Below are 25,753 nucleotides of genomic sequence, written 5' to 3' on the forward strand. Positions count from 1 at the left end.
ATTTTCTACTCTCCATACAATTTCTAGAGGAGAAATGTGCATCTACAGCTAGGTTTCATTTTGTGTCATATGGCTTATTCTCCCTATTTCTTTTAGGGTACCACAATTATGGGGTAACAAAGTTTTGACTTAACTTCCCTATTACTTCTATTTACAAGTTGATATCATTTTTACATCCATCCAACCTATGAATTTATGGTAATAAAAATTTAATTCTTTGTTTACATTACACAAAAATCAAATATAAGTGAACTGAGGGATGAGAGGACTCATATATATGAAATTTCTTATACTAAAACCACACCAAATCATTTCACCATGCATACAAAAGAACCATTAAGAACTTGATATTTTCCATTGCATCAAAATGCTTAATAGAGAATTTTTAAATGAAACCTCTCAACTTACATTTAATAGTCATTACAATATTCATTTCACATTGAGAATTCCATAGGGTTTAGTTATTGATTGAATACAAGATCAAGGCAAGGGCAAGGAGCTAAATTGCATGCTTCAACATGGTTTCCACAATATTAGATCTTCTTTTACATGAAATGCTCCTTTATCTTCTTACACAAATATGAAAATGACACAACCTTTCTTTTGCAAAGACAACTATATGCAAAACCTCAAATTTCACCATACACATTTACACAATGTACAATGGGAAGTAAATCCCCTTTCACATTACAACAACACAACAATGGAACTTAATATCACATTACATTTTGAGACAACATGGAAAAGGATAAATCTACTCACAAAACACTTGGCTCTTCAACATTGCCAAGGATGAAACACTAATTTCTTCAAAGGAATCCATCTTCAAAAAACCCAAAAACAACAAAAAAACTAGGAACCATGGAGGCTCACCTCCCATCCTAGGCTTCTATGAAGCCACCCATCAAGTAGGGGAAATAAATCCCAATCATGATACACACACACACAACATTTTCTAATGCATGAAAATATACAAAACAACAAAAAAAAATCCGTTCCATGGCTTGTATATTGGTTCACCATTGGAATCACAATTACATTGGGTGAAGGTGGGCTCTTCAAAGATGAGATTTGCTATGTCAATACAATTCACACACATTAAATTTCACCATGCCTCTACAAGGCTTGCATCATAGATGCTTCTCTTCACAATTTCCACTTATCACCCCCAAATCATAATATCAAGACAATGGCTTCCATGGAGTCCATACTCCATGAAATTTCCCCCCCTTCTCTCCAAGTGAAGAGGCTCTCTACTACATTGTTGAGCCCAATTAACCCCTTCACACAAGGCTTCTCTTCCCTCCCAAGGGTGAGCGAAGCCTTCACACTTATGAACAAATTCAACTTTCAAACAAAACAAGGAGATCAAGGAAGAAAACCAAGAAAATGCATGAAACACAATGCACAATCACAACACAACACAAAGATTACAATAACAATACATGATCCCATAAAAACACTCCATACTTGTAGATTAATTATGCAATGCTAAAACAAAATAATCATGGTTTGAGCATCAACCTTGGTCCAAGGTAAAGGCAATGATAGTTGATGAATAGCTCCCTTAGCCTCTCTCCAAAATCCTAATTATCTCTAAGCTTAGAGAGTGGGTGAACACCCCACTAGTTTGTCCAAGACTCTCTAAAAAGGCTTTCCCATTAACTATTTTGGCAAAAACACCAAGCCACTTCCTCTTAAAAACTTATCTCCCCCTAAGTTGCTATATTTGACTTAGGGGAAACATGGGGAAGAACTCATGTGACAACTCTATTTTCGAATTGGTAGAAGAATGCATGGGTAAAGGCCCCCCCTAGGCTATCTAGGCATTAATATGGCCAAAATTAGGACTCTAACATGTTATGCTATCATATGAGTAGCTCATTTTTCACATAAAAGACACTTTGGGACCACCTAATGACCCTTCAAAACCCTATTCAAGTCTAAATTCGAATTTCCTCTTGATAATGACCCATCCTAGCCCTTGTCAAGTGGGTTTATATAGTCATTAACAAGATAATTAGTTTTAGGGTAAAATGCTACCATGACCAAAACCCTAGGTGACATGTCATTAACATACAAAAATCTACAAGTGCCAAGTGACAAACAAAAGCACATTCCACATCATCATGACATGTACCTAATGCATCTTTGAGATTAAAATTTTCACACACAAGCAAGCTTACATTCATGAAATAAAATACATCATAACAAGGCTTTTGAATCTTCCAAACATTCACCTTGGCTAGACTGTGTTCACATAAGTTTGAAACTTGTTTCCCCCAAAATTTTCCATGGTTCCATTTCTTGCACACTAAACTCAAGCATCAGTAGTCCAAGGAGGTCATATAAAATATATACCATAAATGCATATGAATTTAAATGTTACGTACTCCATATTAACATAATTCAATGGAATTCCTTTACTTAATCATTTCAACTAAACATTCGAAACATTAAAATATCAAAATCTGCACATCACATTTAAGCATAAATCATCATTATCAAATTAACATTTTGCATCACATCGTAATCTAATTTCTATCCTGCCATGTGTAAAGCTGCATTCATATTTGTTCGATCATCCCATTCACAATATTAGGTTCTTAGTACATATCATAGATGCAAAACACGAATGTAATTTCAAAATCAATAAAACAAACCACTGCCCATTTAAGTCTCGAATAAATGTCAAAATATCAAAGTCCTGAATATTGAAATCAAGTAAAAATATCTATGCTATGATGGGTCAGGGTGAGGCCTCACATTAAGACATTACATATGTAAATGTGACGTACTAATTTTGCATCAATGTCGTTATAATGATTCAATATTTTGTGATTGTGAAGATGTTTTATAATTGTTCAAGGTATATAACTTTAACTCGTTACATTCCATGTCCAATACTATTTTGGTCTATTATTATATAGGTATACTATTTTTAACGAATTTCTTATGTTTTATCCTTTATTAACTTCAACTATCTTGATGTCTTACGAAATAGGTACTAATAACCAAATTTTTAATTCAATTATCAATTATATATTCTCTATATTACTATAATGTGTTACTTTCTATTAACCCTTTATCAATAATCAATATTCTAACTCTAATAATCCTAACACCAAAACTAACCAGACATACATGCACCAAAAGTCCTTGCTTACTAACATGAAGTCCTCGCTAGCTTCTTTTGTATTACTCCACATATAAATCTTGATTTTTAATCAACTTATTTCTACGTATTAGACTAATTGGAGGTTACCTAAATCTATTTAGAGGGGTTATAATTACATGTTCTAAATATATGTATATGTATATCTTTTTTCAACTCACATTACAATGATATACGTATTAACTAATATTTCTTTTACACACCTCGAATAGCATATTATTCCTCAATGTAATACTTTACTTACACAAATAAATCATATTATACATTACTTATTAGATGCTATGTTCATCGATTATAGTTCGTGTGAAGGTTAATTATAATGACTTAACAACATATATATATATATATTATGTAATATACACGTACAAACTAATTAAAATATAGAGATAATGTGAAGCATGTTTCCTAAACCCAAGATTAAATTATATTACTACTAACTATTATACCCATGATCTTAATAATATCTTATCACCTAATGTGTCTTCCAAAATAAATCTACTTGATATAACATAATTATCCTCTGTACACGTAATAGGATATGAAAATCTCAAAGAATATGCATCATGAATAAATACAACATCTCATAAGATCTCTGATAATCAAATATAGTACATTAGAATATGACCACTGAACATAAACACAAGATTAGAATGAAAGAAACAACTGCATCAATACATCCATCAACAACATCCAACTGTCAGATCTCAATAGTATAAGAAACATTACCACCCAACCTCGTGTAACCAAAATGGCCCCACTCCCACTATGCTAAGGAGATAATCTCAAGTCCCATACAGATAACAATCCAACAGTCATAGCCATCATCTAAGTCAAGGAAATACTAATAGAAATCCATCTCAAAGGTACCAAGACACAAGTAACATATAATCCTAGAGGCAAGAAAGACATGTACGAAATCTACTATGTAAGTGGGCAAGTGTCATCGCATGCATTAACTCTAAGGTTATCTTGGCAGCCTCTTTGGATTCTAGGCCCCTAGTGACTCCATGTAGCATCAATATCCTTTCTTATAGACAAGGCATACTAGTGAGGCAAGGTCACAACCAAACATCCTTTCTACTCCCATCTTAGCCTATACTAGCACTTGAGGCATGGGCAAGGTAATCTACTGACTCTTATTAATTCATTTTAAACCCATTTAATGAAATGTTATCACTTATTAATACAACCTACAATGGGTTACCTAGGAAACCTCTTTAGGGCTTTAGCCTCCATTGCAAGCCACTTTCCAACATGCATTAAGATAACCTACCCTAAGCTCATAAAAGAAAAGCTCATCAATTCACAATGACCACATCAGTCCTATACAAGTAACTAGAAATCATAATATAAATATTGTTCAAAATCTCATAGGTGGAAACACCTAACCATGACATCACATGCAACATCATAAAACAATAACTCCCAGGCCTCTAATAAACATCTAAAATTGGTCAACATAATAAGTCAAATCTAACCCCAGTAAAACCCATACATCACATCAAACACTTAACAAGTGTAGTTTCATAGTTCATTTGGTTTGAAATCATAAAGGTTCAATTTACAAAAGGGTTCAAGTTTTTGTTTTCAAAGTGTCACATTTGATATAGTTTTTGGGTTCACAAGTATTTCAAAATTCCTTAGACAAATCATTTTCATATAAAACTAATCCATTTAAACAATTCTGAGTTTTATTAAAATAATCAATTCCCTCAATTAAAAAAATCAAATTATAATTTCAAAAAATATATATCATAATTAATATTCACAAAGCTAGATTTTTAATAAAATATTATTAAAATTTACTAATAATAACAGTTATTAAATTATTAATAAATAACATTTATTAATTAATAATAATTACTAATAGTAATAATAAAATAATAATTATTAATAAATCTTAATTTAATAAAAGTATTATTTAATAATTAAAAAACTAAACTAAAAAAATCAAACAACCTTACCTTTAATTTAAAACTGTAGGTTGCTCAACTGTTGTGGCAACTCTATCAATGCAACAATAAAGTATTGCCTACGATAGTACCTGCTACTATGACAGTAGTGTCTGTCATGCAACAAACTTTATATATATATATATATATATATATATATATATATATATATATATATATATATATATATATATATATATATATATATATACAAATCCCCATTGAAGAAATATAATTATTACCACATTACTTTTTTTTTTTGATCGATAAGAGGCTGAAGCCAAGGTTAATTATTATTAGTTAACCTTGAGTAGATTAAAACCCAAGACCTCCCAATTAAGAAGTTCACAATTTACCATTGTGTTGTAGGCTCTTGCCTATTACCACATTAATTATTATTATTGTGGTAATTTTTATATATTATTAGGAAAAAAAACTTAAACAAATCATGCAAAGCATGATTTCATAGTATTGACCCAATCACATCAAAAGGTGAGGGAGATTAATATTAATTAATGTTAATTAATTAATTAATTAATAAATATCTTACTTAAGAGAGAAATTAATTATTTAATATATCTTAATTATTATAATGTATATTTAAGAGAAATTAATTAATTAATATATCTTAATAAGTATTTGATATTAATTAATTTCAAATAATGTTAATTAATAATATCATAATAATAATATGTATTAATATGTATTATTATAAAGTCAGACTATCAAATTAAAAATAATATATCCAAATCTCTTAATAAAGAAATAAAGAATAATATGTTAATATTATATACATTATTTGTTAATAGTAATACTAGTATCTTAATAGTAATACTTCTAAGTACCTAGTATTACTAGGTACTACTACAAAACTTATAAAAAATTAGGAAAAAAAAAAACTTACTAAAACTAATAATTACTCACCTAGAAGGAAAATTAGGGGCTTAAAAATTGTTTAGGTACCAATCTAGAATGATTCTAAGGTATTACTTTGTTAATAGTAATACTAGTATTTTTATATATTATTAGGAAAAAAAACTTAAACAAATCATGCAAAGCATGATTTCATAGTATTGACAAAATCACATAACATCGTTTATGCTATACTAACCTTGAAAAACCATGCTATACTAACGCAGATTGGGCAGGAAGTACAATGGACAAAAGGAGCACTTCAGGGTGTTGTTTCAGCTTGGGATCAGGAGTTGTTTCTTAGTTCAGCAGGAAGCAGAAGTCTATGGCTCTGAGTTCAACAGAAGCAATATACATAGCAGCTAGCATGGCGAGATGTGAAGGTATATGGCTTTGGAAGTTATTAGCAGCTTTGTTTGGTCAGAAGGTTGAGACTACTGTGATACATTGTGATAATCAGAGTTGCATCAAGTTGTCTCCACAATACATTACCTTGGTTCAACCTTATGGAGATATTATTAGGAAAAAAAACTTTTCCCATATAGATATGATAGGGCAAAATAATTAAACCAATCAAAATTATTAAATAAAATCTTATTTTTGTTTTCAAACCCTACCTTGATCTTAAATTTCTAAAATTCCAATTCTCCAATAAGAGTTTTTGATTGATTTATCTCATAGACATTCCAATAAAAAATAATAATAGTTTATTAAAACAAGGGTTTCAACCAAAATTAATCTTTGAAAACATATCCATAAACAAACACAAAGAAGACAGGGAAAATTCAAAGCAATCTACTGTGACAATTTCAACAAAGTTCCTACCTCGATCTGATGCTAACTAGATGAATGCTTGAAAGTTGCAAGAATTCCCCTCTTAAAACCCTTTCCAAAAATTTTCTCCTCCAAAACTTTGTGTGGAGAAATGAGCTATAATTTCTTAATAAAAAGCTTTCTCCTTTAGGGTTTCTGATGTAATACCCAAGTACCTATTCACATTAATGCATTCTATCTAAGGAAAACATATAGAAAAATATATGCAATTAACATATTTTGAAACTCGCGTCTCTTCCATTAACCAGCCTCCTTCTACATCATTATGTAGCTTCTTAAGTAACTAAAACTCTCTAAATTAAAAAAAATAGAAAATTGCATTTTTTGATAGATTTTAACAAATCTTCAATTTTGCCATTTTAGGTAACCTTTGAAACTAATTCCTAAAAATCTAAAAATAAAAGTGGACTTTCCTTTGGCTACAAAAACTTGACCTACCAACTAATCTTTGAATTTGGAAATATCCACTTGAAGTTATTACAAAAAACAAACTCTAAAAAAAATGCAAAGATTACGACAATTGAGTTTTGTGGGTCTAAATGGATTTTATGGGACCTAAAAAATAATATTTTCTGGACATAATGGAGGAAAGATGAATTTTAGGGCCATCAAACTCTCCCTTATGAAACCACTATAAAAAATTGAGAGAAAACCCAAGCCCGAGTCAGAAGTTATTACTCTCAAAAGTTGATGCATCATTTTCACCTTCTTGAAAGAAAACACAACTCCTACAAGTGGTTGTCTGTGAATTGCTCCAACTTTGTTAGATCTAATTGCATTATTGCCCACTTAGATAACCATGTACTCTGTAATGCCCCGCCAAGGGATCCAAAGAATTAACCTAGAATCTCACTAAGTTTGGTAGCATTTTATTTATTTATTTTTAAACATGAAAGTAAATACCACTTATAAATTATGCACTATAACGGAAGCAATAGCAATAACCATAATCATAAAATACATAACATATTAGATTCTTTAAGGATCCCTTAACATAGAATTACATCTAAATCAACTAACATTATTGAATCCATCTAATATAACAACCTCATGAAATAATGATGATAAGTCCAATGTTTATACATTACATTTCCAATTGCTCAATCATCCACTGTACATGTCACAGGGTATGAAAAAGTTTAAAAGAATATACATATGAGAAATAAGGTACATCATCCTAGTCTAATCCATGATACATCAAAGTAAATATAATCACATGATACACATGATCCATCATCATGGAAGATATAAACATCCATCATAAAAGATCAAACATAATAAACTAAGTGCACGGTTCCTCCCAACCATTAATAGCATCATTAGACAATCGTGGGCCCTAGCCATCCCTCTGTGTGTAACATTCCAAATCACTGAAGGGATCATCGGTATTAACATAGTAGGAATGTCACTCCTAACATATACTACATCATATGCAAAAATTAATCTAACATGCAGATAAAAGCATAAGATAACATCATCTAACATATGTTAATCATCAATTAAAGGATACATATCCACCATCATGAAGGATGCATTAGCCATGATGTCTCAATGAATCTCAAATGATAAGAGTGGAAAAACACTACCACCTGACTGCGTGGTACCTAAGTGGTCCACTCCCACCATGCTGAGGAGATAATCTCAAGTCCCAAACAGGCTATCAAAAATCACAAAGCATAAATCGCTATAAGTCCAAGAATCCTAAAAGTATACTAACTCAAAGGTTCCAAACACAAAACTGACATCTAATTCCCAGAGGCACACAAAGACATGTAGGAACCTACTATGCAAGTGGGAAAGTGTCATCGCATATATCATGTAGAAGTTACCCTGGCAATTAGCTAAACTCCATGGGTCCCTACTGATCCTCATGCGGCCACTAGTATCCTCTCATACTGACAAGGCATACTATGGAATGCAAGGTCGCAACCATGCATTCTCTCTACTTCCATCCTAGTCTGTACAAGCACTCGAGGCATGGTCGAGAACAAAACAATTATCTTTTAGGTTCATTTAGTTAGTATTAGGTGTGAATGTTTTCACTTTTTAAACAACTTACAATGAGTTACCCTGGCAGCCTCTTAGGGCCTCGACCCCCATTGCAAGCCACTTCCCGACACTACAAGTAGATAACCTACCCTAAGCTCATGGAATCATAAATCTAAAAATCACAAAGATAACCCATAATAAGAGCATCAAATATGCATAAAAGCATCAAATCTCCACGAGCAAGCATCCATAGAAAATCATGACCACAACAACTTTTATTGGCAACTGAAGCATCACTGATTATCAAAAGTATCCATTGGTTCCCAATAACCAAAATATATCTCAAATCATACTAATCGAAGACTCTCTAACCAAAATACTCTCTATTTCAAGGAACCTGTCCCGCTATATTAGGTATCTGTTATGCTGACCTTGCCTTGTGGAGGAAATTTGCTTGTCAAGAATTTTGGCAATCTTTTCCTTCTTATTGGGAAGGTGATGTTGCCAATCCACTCCCTGTACATCATCTATATTTGGAAAATTTCCATGGAATGTGTATAGATTAGAATTATTAAAAACAAGGGAGATGTCAAGAATTGTTGGTAAGTTGACCTCATAAGGATTATCATTGATCTTTTTGATGATTTTGTAAGGCCCAACCTTTTTATGCTTCAGTTTATGATATGTGCCTATAGGAAACCATTCACACCTCAAGTAAACCATCACCAAGTCACCTAAAAAAAATATGTGTTGTCTCTAAGTAATATTTGTAGCAATCTTGTAACTCACATTACTATCCTATAACTTTTGTCTAACATCTTGTTGGAGCTAGTGAAGGTATTTAGCAAAAGCAACTCCATCATCACTAATTTTGTCTCCCAATGGATAAAGTGACATAAGATCTAGAACACCTTGAGGGTTTCTACCATAGACAATTTGAAACAAATATTTTTTGATTGATTTGTTAATAGAAATATTATAGAAAAATTCTTCCCAGTGAAATGCCAAGTGTTGGATACAATTGTTCAATTGTGTATTGTCTTTGATGTTACATAAATGTCATATCAATTATCAGACAAAGTCTACCGAGCTTAGTTGGTCAAAAAAGAAAATTCTAGAGTCTACTGAGTGTTCTTGAAAATACTCTATGGAAATAGTTTTTACCGAGCTCACTCAGGTGTCGAAGGTTTCTATGGCAGAAGTCAATTTCTACTAAGCTCACAAGGTCAACGAAGGAAAGTCATTGTTTAACGAGTTAACTTGGTCTCCAAATGATTTTGTAGAGTTTGCATTGTTCATCAAGCTTCAGTTGGTTAACACTAGAAATCATTTCTAAAGTAGTGTCTACCGAGTAGGGTCGACCAATGAAGGATTTCATTATTTTGAGAAATAATGTTTAATTGTTTCATGTAATGTTTGTAGTCGACTGATGTAATGATTATCGATAATTGTAACTTGTAAATGATCCGACTTGACATTTTATAAGGTATAAATAAAAGGTCAAGTTGTGAATTTTAAAATGCAATGAGCGAGCATGCAAGTGTGTTGATTGTGTGAAGAAGAAAGTGTGAGCGAATTTTGAAGAAGGATCAGATATCCTTGAGGAGCAGCAAATTTGTATTTTATTAGAGAAGATCTAGTGACGTAGAACAAAGATCTATATCAGCAATTTAGTTGCATCTCATTCAGGTAAACTCATTGTTACTTTCTCACAATTGTAGCAGTGATCTCTAAATCTCTTAATAGAGTTGGTTTAACAACCATTTTGTAAATCCTCTAACAAGGTGGATAGTTCTATTGAATTGTTCTAAAGTCCTCTAGCAAGGCGACTCCTAGCAGGGTGATTAAATCCTCTAACTAGGTCACACATAACAGTGTGTTTTGTAACCTTTAATAGGGTTGACTCCTAATAGGGCTCACTTCGAAAGAGTAAAAATCAGTAGCTAGTTACTTGGTGGTTTTTCCCATATTGGGTTTCCATGTTAAATCTGGTGTCTCTTGTGTTCATGTTATTTCTTTATGCATGCATGCTAAATCTATGTGAATGCTTAAAGATTAGTAATTAGTTAACATATAGTTCATCTACCGAGTTACATCATTTTTCTATGTGGCTACTGAGTGACAGTAGTAACTAGTTTTTAAAACATCTAAGGGATCTATGGATTCCTCTAGAGAATCCCCCAAAAATACCTCAAGAACTTAGTATCTCTATTAGAGGTAATGTTCTTTGGAAGACCATGTAAACAAATAACTTTTGAGAAGAATAGTTTTACTATTCTAGTTGCATCATTGGTCTTTTTAAAAGCAATAAAGTGGACCATTTTAAAAAATAAATCAACAACCACAAAATAGAATCATTACCTCACTAAGTGTGTGGAAGACCCAATATAAAATCCATGCTCAAGTCAATCCATGGTTTGGCAGGTACAAGTAAAGGCATTATAATCATGTAGTCTATGAATTCCTTTAGCCACTTGATAAATTTTTCACTTTTCCATGTATTTAGTGATGTCCCTCTTTAGCTTGGGCCTATAATACTTATCTTCAACTAGTTTTATTGTTTTGTCCTTTCCAAAGTGTCCAGCCAGTCCACCATTGGGAAATTTCATGATAATATTTTCCTGTATAGATCCACCTGGTATACATAGTTGCTTACCTTTAAAGAGGTAACCATCCTGCACAAAATAGTCACCTTCTACATGATCCAACTTACTAGAAGATGAAGCCTTTATCTATTCTACAATTTCCTTGAAATCATCATCAGTTTTATAGAAGATATTAATAGCATAAAAACTAGTGACTTTAGTTTCCATTATGGTTAATAGTGTAGCATGCCTTCTCAAGGCATCAATAACTTGATTTTTTTTTCTAGACTTATATTTTAGAATAAAGGAATATCCTTGTAAGAAAGATACTCACTTGACATGTTGACTATTCAACTTCTTTTGTGTGTTGAGATATTTTATAGCAATATGATTAGTATATAGAACAAACTCATGTGGGACCAGATAGTTCCTCCAATTTCTTAATGCTTGAACAATTGCATACAACTCTAGATCATAGGTAGAATAATTATTTCTCACTTCATTCAATTTCTTGCTAAAGAAGGCTACAAGCTTACCTTCTTAGCTAAGAACAATGCCTATCCCAGCATGTGAAGCATCACACTCTACTTCAAAAACTTTGTCAAATTTGGAAGTGTTAATTTAGGAGCTTTAGTTACCTTTTTATTCAAGAATTTAAAACTCTTGTCAGCATTTGTTGTCCGTGTGAATTCCATTCCTTTGGTACAGTTTGTTATGGGTGCTACAATAATGCTAGAATTTTGGATAAACTTTTGGTAGAAAGTTGCCAACCCATGAAAAATTCTTACTCCTATTATACTAGAAGGATTGGGCCATTCTAGGATTGCTTTTACATTTTTTGGGACCATCTGAATGCCAACTTGAGAAATTACAAAGTCTAGAAAGGTCAAACTACTTTGCATGAATCTAAACTTCTTCAAGTTTGCAAAGAGCTTCTCCTTCCTTAATACACTCAAGATGATCCTCTGGTGTTGTAAGTGGTCTTCCTAGCTTCTATTATAGATTAGGATATCATCAAAATAAACTACAATAAACTTAACAATGTAAGGTTGCAACACAATATTCATTAACTACATGAATGTGCTATAGAAATCCCAAAAGGCGTAACCATCCATTCATACAAACCATCTCTTGTCTAAAATGTTGTCTTCGATTCATCCCCCTCTCGAATGTGGATTCGGTGGTAGCCACTTTGGAGATCAATCTTGTTGAAGTACTTAGTCCCCACTAATTCATCCATCATGTCCTTTATTTGAGGAATAAAAAAGTAGTACTTAATGGTAATATTATTAATCTCTTTGCTATCAGTGCATATCCTCCATGTGCCATCCTTGTCTAGAGTCAACAATGCAAGTACTACACATGGATTCATGATTTCTCTAACCAAACCTTTTTGCATTAGTTCTATCACTTGTTTATTTAGCTCTACATATTGTGTTGGATTCAATCGATAGGTTATTTGATTAGACAGTTTCTCTAGGAATAAGATCAATATGATGTTGAATATCTATTCTTGGTGGGAGACTGTCAGGTAGTTCATTAGGAATAACAGCAACAAACTCCTCTAGCACCTTCATTTCCTTAGGTGGTATAAAGTTTTCTTGTTCTTCTCCTCTTTTTAGTACTAGTGCATAACAACATCCTATTACTTTCCTTTTTTTGATAACTTCCTTTGCATACAACATGGTTTCATTCTTCTTTTCATCCTTAAGCAGAAAGAAAACCACTTTAGAGCCATCCTTCCAGAATGTGGAAGTATTTTCCACCCCATCATGTACAAGCTTCCTATCATGCTACCATGGTCTTCCCAACAATATATGAAAAGCATCCATAAGGATAACATCACACCATATTTCATCCTTATAAAATTTTCCTATGGTAAATTTTACTAAACATCTTTTATCAATAGTTACTTCATTTCCTTTCTTTAACCATGCAATACGGTAAGGAAGAGGATTCTTTTCACATTGTAAATTCAATTTTTCTACCATTCTCTAGACACCACATTCTCACAACTACCCCAATCAATATTAACTTGACATACCTTTCCACTAGAAGTGCATCTAGTTTTGAAGATGTTGGTCTGGAGCCATGAATCATCATAGTTCTTTGTAGGAACTTCATCTTTTTCTAGAATGATCATTGATCTTTTCATCATGAGGGTTTCTCCCACATCTGGTGAAACTTCTTTCTCTTTCTCTTTTGTCTAAACCAAGGATTTCTTCCTTGGTTTATTTTTGGTGTGTTATAATTGGAGCATTAAAAATCTCTATGTCCTTCTTCACCACATCTAAAATAGGTAAAGGGCCTCCATTAGTTTTCCTATCCTCTTCCACTACCATAGCCTCGCCCTCGCTGAAATCCCCTTCCTCTTTCCTATTTTGCAAGATCTTGTCTAGAATCTGTATTTCTTTCAAATCCTTGGGAGGATTCTCCTCGGCCCTAACTAGAACTTCCTCAAAATGGTGCTAATGAACCCCTTCTTCCTCCTCTATCTTTTTATTGTACTACCAATCCTATTTTTCTTTAGCCTTTAAGGCCAATTGGTAGGCTTCTTTCATACTACTAATATGATGCATGCTCAACTCATCTTGAATAGAAAATTTTAGTTCATTTATGTAACTAGCATCCATCTTATCATCATCTTCTTGATGCTTTATTCTCATGGATAACTTATACAAATCATTTGTGTACTCTTGTACAGTAAACAAATTTTGCTTCAAATTCTAGAACTTATGAAAGAGGGTTTATGAGTAATCCAAGGGTAAGAACTTTTCTTGTAGCTTTTTCTCCATCTTGCTCCACATTCTAATATTTTCTTTTTGGAGGTGATCCCACCATATCATTGCATGTCCTTTTAATTTTGTGCATGCAAACTTCATCTCCTTTTCCTCTTTGATATGCTTCCATTCAAAATATTTCCCCATCTTATTTAGCTAGTCTATCTATTCTTCTAGCTTAAGGCGACCAACATAGTCTAAAACTTCAATCTGGATCCCTTGATTTTTACCTTCTAAAGCCCAAAGTACTCTATCTTCATAGCTAAGCTCTTCCAACTGTTCTTCTTCATTTTCTTCATTTTGAGTAGCACCCCTTCAGTTTCCCTCTTCATCTGATTCATTCTCTCCTTGCACTACTGGTATTCCTTGATTATCCATTCACTCATTTAGTTGTTCAATTTTCCTATGCATATCCAGGATCAATCTTTACATTGGAGTGACCTCCTCTTCCTCTTCTTCTCCTAGCCATCTTCCCACTCTGATACCAAATGATGTAGTACCCAAGTACCTATTTATAGTACTGCAGTCTATAGAAGGAAAATATATAGAAAAACACAAATGTGCAATTAACATATTTTGAAGCTTGCATCTCTTACATTAACCAACCTCTTTCTACATCATTTTGTAGCTTCTTAATTAACCAAAAACTCTCTAAATTCAAAAAATATAGATAATTACATTTTTTTGACAAATTTTAAATATAAATCTTCAATTTTTCCATTTTAGGTAACCTTTGAAATTAACTCCTAAAAAGATGAAAATAAAACTAGACTTTCCTTAAGCTATGATAACTTGACTTGCCATCTAGTCTTTGAATTTGGAAATATCCATTCGAAGTAATTAAAAAAATGAACTCTAAAAAAAACACAAAAATTATGACAACTAAGTTTTGGGGGTCTAAATGGATTTTTTGGGACCTTAAAAATAAAATTTTATGGACACAATGGAGCATAGCTAAAGTGTCGAGCCATCAAATGCCCCCTTGCAAAACCACTATAAAATTTTGAGAGAAAACCCAAGTCCGAGTCAACAGTTATGACTCCTGAAAGTTGATGCATCAGTTTTGGTTTTACAAACATGAAAAGACTTGTCTTTTATTATTTTGATTTCTTTTAGTTTCATGTGAAATTTTTTTGCATTTTAATTAAAATAAACTTTATTTAATTAACTCTCCCTTTCTTTTATTAAATAACAAGACATATTTAAAAGTATATTTATTAATTCAAATAATAATATTCAGAGTTTATTATAAAAATGAAACTCCTAAATTAATTTTATTAAATTAAATAAATATAATTATGCCAAATTTGGAACTTTAATTAAATATTTTAAATTTAGTTCTTCTATTTAATTAATTTCTCAATTAATTAAACTTAATAAAAATTTGGATTTTTTAATTTTTTTCTTAAATTAAATCATTTAATATTCTCTTAATATGATTTAGTTATAACTAAAAATCACAACAGACCTGCAAATATGAATAAGAAAACCTAACTAAAAGACAAAGTATAGATTCAAAGCTCAAGGGTGAAAATCTCAAATTAAAATCACTTGACAAATTTAGAAAGGTAAATGATTATGATACTTGTCCCACTTTCTAGGACAATTGGCTTAGGTTTTGGATTTGGACTTGACAACTATCTCTCATCTTTACCATTGAGATACTGTGATAGGGCAACCTCATCGTGGCAACTCAAGGAATTCAATCCCTGGTACCAACAATTTGCATAAAAGCCGAGCATGTTCATATACATATAAATCTAAACTAAACAAGCAATGGTGGTGCATTGTGTAGATCCTGACTAGCAGGTGACTATGACTCCCTCCCTCAACCACATCAAAAATGTCAAACATAAAGTAAAACATACAAGTACACCATACAAATGCATGTATGGGGTAAGTGCCATAGAAAACTATACATAAATCATCATGAAACAACTGAAATCACTATATGAACATCCAAAGCATCATCATTGAAAAAATATTCATGAACACATGAAATAACTAAGTATCAAGTAGCTCATCAAATATATAAATTGAGTATGAAATAAAATCCAATAAAATTAGGTAATCAAGTACCACTAAATCATAAAACATAACCATAAAGCTGGCCTAAAATAATTCAACAATATAACATGAAAATTAAGTTAGGGGTAGGCACTACATCCACCCCCCCAGATTTAGGCTTACTTCCTTGAAGCCTATAAATAAGTAGGGATACAAATCCAATAAAACATATGAATCCTCCCATGTAGCTAATGACTCATCAGTAGGGTCTCATTGGACCCTTGCTCTGTGGTTTGACCCCTAAGGGTCAAATCCTATTGCTAAAGAATGTGCACCGGCTCCAAAGCCAGCTGCCCATCCTCCATCTATAAAAAAATCCAATCAAGAACATGTATCACATCTAGAATATACTATTTAAGAAAAAAAACATGCAAAAACATCATGAACATGAGCTAAGCTAGGTGGTAATGCAGGATGATAAGAAACTTGATCTATCCTTCTAGGAATCTCAAATGGCCCCACAAAACAAGGTATTAGCTTTGAACCCTTTCCATTATGGATCAGACTCTTCCATGGTCCCACTCTCAAGAAAAATTTCTAACACACTGCAAACTAATTATCCATCTTGTGAGAATTGACATACTTCTTCCTATTCTATGTTCTAGACACTTGCTCACATATGCACACTACCTATTGCTCCATATCTCAAAGCATCTGAGGACCCAATAGGATGTGATTCTCTAAACTATCTATTAGTGAACATATTGTCCTTCGAGAAAGTACTTGCAAATCTAACCTTGAATACCCAAGTGAAAGGACCAATCGATACTAACAATTGGATAGGTTATCATTGGGTTGATAACCTTCCTTTGAATTTTATCGGGTACAGTTCCCCATATGAAATATTCAATGAATTAAATGTGAATGCTTTTACCAGAAAGCATAAAAGGATATCAAACATCTACTTGTAAATACAATGTAGATGTGAAAACCTATACTACTGCATAAAAAGAGAATAAAGAACAACAGATGACACAAAGTTCATTTGTTGTACACTGCATTGTGCAATGAGAACAAAACTGTGTCTTTCACCTTCTTAAGAGAATTAAAAATCAGAGCCTCTAAAGAAATTTTGAAAAGATAATGTAATAGGAAAACAGTGATATGGAAATGTAATTTAGAGAAAACTGAAAATGACGCTAAGTTCATTACCAGTGGAAGGAAAATACACCATAATCAAAGTTCTGATATAATTAACCTTCAGTCTCCCTTCCCTGACTGTAAAAGATTATGAAATGTCTTCTACTCATTACAAACAAACCACTATTTCAAAAAAAGATAGAAACTTCTTTCACAAGATTACATCAACTATCAAAAATCCTGCCCCTATCTCAGCTACAAAGTTCTGAAAAAGAGAAAAAGAAAAAGAAAGCCCATGCTCTGCCTCTCACAACCTCTCAAGGAAAATCAAAATGATTTGCTAAATCTCCTTCCCTTTTGGAACACAAATTCTCCGGTTTGGAAGAAGGAAGCCAAAAATTGGAACCCCTTGAACATTTGCTAAGACACATTTATCCTTCTTTCTTGTCGGTGACTGTTTTGTTTCGGGTAATTGATTTCTTGGAGGAAAATTATCTCTTCCTTTCATCCTATACTTTTGCATGTGCATAAGACTTAATTTATCATTAAACACTTTAATACTAATTACTTTTAGCAATTTAACAACTTCCTTTTATGATATGGATGGTCATCTTCAGGTTTGCATTTGGTTAAGAAATGAATAATAACACCTGTTAAATGAACCTCCGCACCTTGCATAGTGTTCTCCACATGTCATTTCTTGCTAGCATCACATCTTCAACAACCTAATGTCTTCTAATTTCATAATGAGAAACTATTAAACTTATAACACCATTAGAGCTATTGTTTAATCAAGCTTAATAGACTTATTCAAATTCCTCATGCTTTAAGCTCGTTTAAACATGTGTCTAAAGACAACTATCGAATATTGGTTAGTAATGCCTACTTCAAAATGCCTTTTCATCACTCAAGAGATAAAGGACCAATACACCTTACATTTCAATTTATCTTAAGCAGCTGCACATGAATAACATCAATTCATTTCACCTAAATTTGGGACACTAAGTCTTGTAAGGATACGTTTAATAGCAAACTTTTGCACATTTCCTATTCACCATCGGGAGTGACTGACCCAAACTTTAATGCATTATTGATGTTAATTAATCTATTTTTGCTCATTGGAGGAAATCATATGCTATATTTATCCTATACAATTCCCTCTTAAACCCATGGGTGCTCATACCTTAAGAAACTCGATGCCGAGAGGAGAGAACTAGATGCAGACATTCCTTCCTTCCATCATGGCAAAATAATAATATATATGAGGTTATCATCTTTCTAATAAAGCTCAGCTTCCATGCAATACAGTTTGAACTTCCAATTATGAGAATGGATCATTCATTTTGGTTTGGGTATCATATCTTAGCATATGTAACATTCCAACTAACTCGACAATCCGTGATGTATTCATCAGATGTTTGTTCCGGGATCTTTATGGCTAAGCAACCCACGAGAAGAACATTTAGATTTTGCATTATGGAGTGGCTTTGAGTATTTACACCCACATCTTCATGATTAATCAAAAATCAATGCCCATACTTCAATAGCCATCTCACACCTTTTACTTTCATACTGTCAAGAATCGATGAATGTTTTTGTTGCAGCGTTCATTATTACCACTGCTATGTTGTCGCAGATTCTACTAGACCCGATGTACAAAAGTTGTTAATTGACCTAGGCTCCAATATTAGGGGTCTTAGTTCTTCTATGTTTCTTACTAAAGGTTGACTATTCAATGCACATACATTCTGCCTTTCTTGAGATGTATCCCTTGTATGTTGATTACTCATAATCATTTATGAGCTTTATCATTCTTGCGATGGGAGAGGAAAATGGTAGACATTCTTCTATTTAATAGTCCCAATGGCACAAATTATTAATATTTCTCAGGGCGCAGCTTTATAATGAAATAAATGTAATAGAATAAGCAATATCATGGGATCCACTCTATATATTTTACTTGGAGTGCTATCTTATGTATCCGCCCAACCAATATTTGATTTTGGACTAACGCAATGGCGAACATTTTGATTCTCCTTTTCAACAACTCAAACTTCTCTTTAATGCTATCATACATGTAATGGCATCTTGAAGCTGGCCATGAACCTTCCAAATCATATATTACTTTTGAGTTAGAATGGACCAAAACTCTCCTGAACTTCTAAATTTGATCCAAAAAGAAAGCTTCTCTTCATATTTAGAGTTAAATCCCAAAATGAAGTCCAATTGCCTTTCATTTTTTCCCTTTTTATGAATGGATCATCTTTAATCAAATGTCTCCACATTTATAGTTTGATAATGACATCACCAAACACCCGAACTGGATTCTGAACTTGTGACTTCAAACAAATTGAATGAACTCTAAACCACTGAAGAGAACTCTGAAGCTCCACTATGATGATATTTTATTCTCTAGCTGAGGAATGTCTTCAAACTATGACCCCTGAACTTCTGCACTGAAAACAATGAATTTGTCAATTTGAGCCTGGATCTAAATTTGCATGCTAAACCAATGAACCACCATACATTTCTAAACCATCTTGAACCACTTTGAACTACTTCAAAATTTAGTTCAAAGTGGTTCAAAAACTCTGCACTTGAAGTTTTAAAACCATGTTCATACTGTGTGCTAACAGGGGCTCTAACTGTGGGATTAATTTTGATACAAAATCAGATAACTCCAGCAATCTCTAGGAGAAGAATAGTGCCTTAACATTGGGCAGATAGAGTTAGTAAGAAAAAAAGACCCAGAGCTGCATGCAGAGAGGGTGGAGGGGATTAGGGCAACACTAGAAAACAAAACCAACAACATCTAAACCACTAGCAAGCACGAGGCTTGCACATTATTCCATCTACACTACGCACAACAAAAAATTATTTACAATATTTACAAAGGTAGGAAAGAACCTACCATAAAGATCGAAAGAAAGAAGAATTTTAGTGAATCCATTTACCAGTTGAGAGAAATAGGAGCCTTTCCGAATCAGCAAAGCGTACCTCAATGTAACTACTCCAAACCATTGCTCGATGATGATTCCTTCAATACCAAACTTCAGACTGACAGTGTACATGCATATGCTGATCCAACATTCTTTTTTGAATAGCCACAACTCATCATAGTACTCATCTTCACTTAAGGATCGATCATTCTCCTTGGCATGATTTGATTACACCTCTGGCTGAAAAATATGAAATGAAAAAGCCTCACCAAAAGATGATGTGTAATTCTGAGAAATATTGTCATGTAGGTTCAACTCCTGTGCATGGCCATGATCAGTTTGCAACCATAATGATGCCTCCTTCAGCATAGGATTAGTCCTTATATATATATATATATATATATATATATATATATATATATATATATATATATATATCTCCTTCACTTCTTTCAAGGAACCCACTATCATCGATCATGCCACAAATCCCATCCCTCTCTCTTTTTAGAATGTTATCGCATATCTCAACATTTCTTTTACACTCAAAATCAATGACATTATGCATAGATGAATAAGAAGGGAAGTTTTAAATAAATGCTTCATTCTGGAACTGATTTGAACAGGTACCTAAGGTATGGTCAAGAAAATGATCTAGCTTAAGTGATGATAGAAACATACCTATGGTTTCTTCTTCTTCATAGATGGGATTTTCACGTGGTGCTTTGGCAGAGTTTTCAATTGGTTGGGGACTATTGAACATATTTTTATTATTTAAGTGTGAATCTTGAAACTGGAAAAGAGGATTTTCTTTAATAGCAGTATTCTCATCAAACCCCATCGGCATGAAAAGTGGGTTAAGGTCACTCCAGACAATTCTACCCTCCTGATCTTCAGATTTTTCTTCACCTTTTGGATCATTGGTGCTAGGGTTCTTATTTTCAACCTGAGTATTCTCATTCTCCCATCTTACTTCATCATGGTAAAAATAATTTTCAGAGTAAGATAAATTCTTATCAGCATATGTCACCTTACTATCAGCACAAGTTCCCAAAGGAGAATATGATATGGCTTCATTATCATATATGACAGGTTCTTTAACTTGCTAATTATAATTTTTAGAATGCAAAGAATCATCAATCTTCATTCTTTCAGTGTGTCTAAACTCTTGAATACAATTCTAAAAATCTTTATCATCTGGACCATTTGAAACTAGATAACATTCCGTACCTATGGATTTGGGATATTTAGTCTCTGGGCTAAAGAAAGATTGTGATAAATCCTTGTTACTTGAATTTACAAGCTCTTTAGCATTACTTTGTTCCTGCTCATCATTTTTAAAATGGATGTAGTAGAATCTTGACATCTTTAAAGCACCATCTTTAGCTAACAAGGGTTTTTTAAAATCTCCATCATTAAAAATTGTTAGATTCTGAAAATGAGCAACCTTGGGAGTAGGATTGGCTTCTTTTAGAATGCACTTCTTTTTTGTAGCCTTTTCATCAATGTACTGTCATTGTTCACATAGGTATTCTTTTTTTGGGGGAGTCTTTATAGATTTCATACCACTAAGAATTAAGGCATCATCTAATCTAATTGCTTCTTTTTGCACATTTACCAAATTTTGCATTCCAAGGCATTATAACCAACACTTGACTTCAACATCCATAGTAGCAATAAAGAAGCATACCTAATTTCTTTCATTCGGTTGGAGGGCTAGGGGAATTTTACCAACAATCTAATTAAATCTATCAATGAACTCCCTTACAGATTCATCATCTTTCATTTGAATTTGAAACAGATTTACCAATAATTGATGAGAATTAATTGTGGTCTGAAATCTTTCAAGAAATCTCTGTTCAAGATGATCCCAAGTTGTAATACATCCATCTTGTAAATTTTGAAACCACTCTGTGGCTTTTCCCATGAGGCTTTGAACAAATAACCTAATGAACACATCTTCTTCTTGCATGCCAAGAATCCCGTATGCAACAATTACCACGTTGATGTGATTAGCCGGATCTTGTGTTCTGTCTCCATGAAACTTAGGAAGGAATTCCCATGACCTTTTTGGTAAGGTTGAATATTGGGCCAAGGAAAATGGTCCAATTTGAGCCCCCCATGGTTGAGTTGCAACTGCTGACATAACACAAACTAAAACCCCACAATCAAAGATTTAATGGGTTCAAAATGTAGAGTCACCGATCTTTTGCACATGAAGATAGTCACAAAACTAAGGAAATAAAGGTTAGGTAATGATCTTTGTCTCATTCCTCAGTAGAGTCACCAAAAATTTGTTAGTGAAAAGATTGTCCTTCGAGAAAGTACTTGGAAATCTAACCTTGAATACCCAAGTGAAAGGACCAATTGGCACTAACAGTTGGATAGGTTATCATTGGGTTGATAACCTTCCTCTAAATTTTATCAGGTATAGATGCTCGTATGAAATATTCAATGAATTAAATGTGAATACTTTTACCAGAAAGCATAAAATGATATCAAACATCTACTTGTAAATACAATGTAGATGCGAAAACCTATACTACTGCATAAAAAGAGAATAAAGAACAACAGATGACACAAAGTTCATTTGTTGTACACTGCATTGTGCAATGAGAACAAAACTGTGTCTTTCACCTTCTTGAGAGAATTAAAAATTAGAGCCTCTAGAGATATTTTGAAAAGATAATGTAACGAGGAAACAGTGATATCAAAATGTAATTAAAAGAAAACTAAAAATGATGCTAAGTTCATTACCAGTGGAAGGAAAATACACCATAATCAAAGTTCTAATATAATTAACCTTTAGTCTCCCTTCCCTGACTATAAAAGATTATGAAATGTCTTCTACTCATTACAAAAAAACCACTATTTCAAAAAAAAGACAGAAACTTCTTTCACAAGATTACATCAACTATAAAAAATCCTGCCCCTATCTCAGCTACAATGTTCTGAAAAAGAGAAAAAGAAAAATAAAGCCCATGCTCTGCCTCTCGCAGCCTCTCAAGGAAAATGAAAATGATTTGCTAAATCTCCTTCCCTTCTGAAACAAAAAGTCTCTAGTCTAGAAGAAGGAAGCCAAAAATTGGAACCCCTTGAACATTTGCTAAGACACATTTATCCTTCTTTGTTGTCGGTGACTGTTTTGTTTCATGTAATTGATTTCTTGGAGGAAAACTGTCTCTTCCTTTCGTCCTATACTTTTACATGTGCATAAGACTTAATTTATCATTAAACACTTTAATAATAATTACTTTTAGCAATGTAATGACTTCCTTTAATGATATGGATGGTCATCTTCAGATTTTCATTTGGTTAAGAAATGAATAATAACACCTGTTAAATGAACCTCTGCACCTTGCATAGTGTTCTCCACGTGTCATTGCTTGCTAGTGTCACATCTTCAACAACCTAATGTCTTCTACTTTCATAATGAGCAACTATTAAAATTATAACACCATTAGAGCTATCGTTCAATCAAGCTTAATAGACTTATTCAAATTCCTCATGCTTTAAGCTCGTTTAAACATGTGTCTAAAGACAACTGTCAAATATTGGTTAGTAATGCCTACTTCAAAATGCCTTTTCATCACTCAAGAGATAAAGGACCGATACACCTTACATTTCAATTTATCTTAAGTAGCTACACATGAATAACATCAATTAGTTTCATCTAAATTTAGGACTCTGAGTTTTGTAAGGATATGTTTAATAGCAAACTTTTGCACATTTCCTATTCACCATCGGGAGTGACTGACCCAAACTTTAATGCATTATTGATGTCAATTAATATATTTCTTCTCACTGGAGGAAACTGTATGCTATATTGATCCTACAAAATTCCCTCTTAAACTCGTGGGTGTTCATACCTTAAGAAACTCGATGCCGAGAGGAGAGAACTAGCCGCAGACATTCCTTCCTTCCATCATGGCAAAATAATAATATATACGAGGTTATCATCTTTCTGATAAAGTTTGACTTCCATGCAGTATAGTTCAAACTTCCACTTATGAGAATGGATCATTCATTCGAGTTTGGGCATCATATCTTAGCATATGTAACATTCCAAATAACTCAACAATCCATGATGTATTCATTAGATGTTTGTTTCGGGATCTTTATGGCTGAGCAACCTGCGAGAAGAACATTTAGATTTTGCATTATGGAGTGGCTTTTGAGTATTTATGCCTACATCTTCATGATTAATCAAAACTCAATGCCCATACTTCAATAGCCATCTCACACCTTTTACTTTCATAGTGTCAAGCATCGATGAATGTTTTTCTGGCAGCATTCATTATTACCACTGCTATGTTGTCATAGATTTTGCTAGATCCGATGTACAAAAGTTGTGCATTGACCTGCACTCCAATATTAGGGGTCTTATTTCTTTTATGTTACTTAATAAAGGTTGACCATTCAATGCACATACATTATGCCTTTCCTGAGACATATCCCTTGTATGCTGATTACTCATAATCATTTACGAGCTTTATCATTCTTGCGATGGGAGAGGAAAATGGTAGACATTATTCTATATAACAGTCCCAATGGCACAAATTATTAATATTTATCAGGGTGCGGCTTGATAATGAAATAGATGTATTAGAATAAGAAATATCATGGGATCCACTGTATATATTTAACCTTGGAGTGCTATCTTATGTATTCGCCCAACCAATATTTGATTTTGGGCTAACGTAGTGGAAAACATTTTGATTCTCCTTTTCAACAACTCGAACTTCTCTTTAATGTTGTCATACATGTAATGGCATCTTGAAGCTGGCCATGAACCTTCCAAATCATATATTACTTTTGAGTTAGTATGGACCAGAACTTTCCTAAACTTCTGAATTTGATCTAGAAAGAAATCTTCTCTACATATTTAGAGTTAAATCCCAAAATGAAGTCTGATTTCCTTTCATCTTTTCCCTTTTTATGAATGGATCATCTTTAATCAAATGTCTCCACATTTACAATTTGATAATGACATCACCAAACACCCGAACTGGATTCTAAACCTGTGACTTCAAAAAAATTGAACCAACTTTGAATCACTGAAGAGAACTCCAAAGCTCCACTATGATGATATTTTATTCTCTAGCTGAGGAATATCTTCAAACTATGACCCCTGAACTTCTGCACTGAAAACAATGAATTTGGCAATTTGAGCTTGGATCTAAATCTGCATGCTAAACTAGTGAACCACCATGCATTTCTAAACCATTTTGAACCAATTTGAACTACTTCAAACCTTAGTTTGAAGTTGTTCAAAAACTCTACACTTGAAGTTTTAGAACCATGTTCATACTGTGTGCTAACACTATCCCAACTCAATGATATACAACAAGGATGACCATACGAGACTTGAAAATATGACATATTAATAGAACTCTGATAAGCATTATTATAAGTGAACTCTACTAAGTATAGATAATCCTAC

The sequence above is a fragment of the Cupressus sempervirens genome, chromosome 7 (genome assembly GCF_028749045.1).
Source record: "Cupressus sempervirens isolate cs-2001-9-10 chromosome 7, ASM2874904v1, whole genome shotgun sequence".
NCBI classification, from domain to species: domain Eukaryota; kingdom Viridiplantae; phylum Streptophyta; class Pinopsida; order Cupressales; family Cupressaceae; genus Cupressus; species Cupressus sempervirens.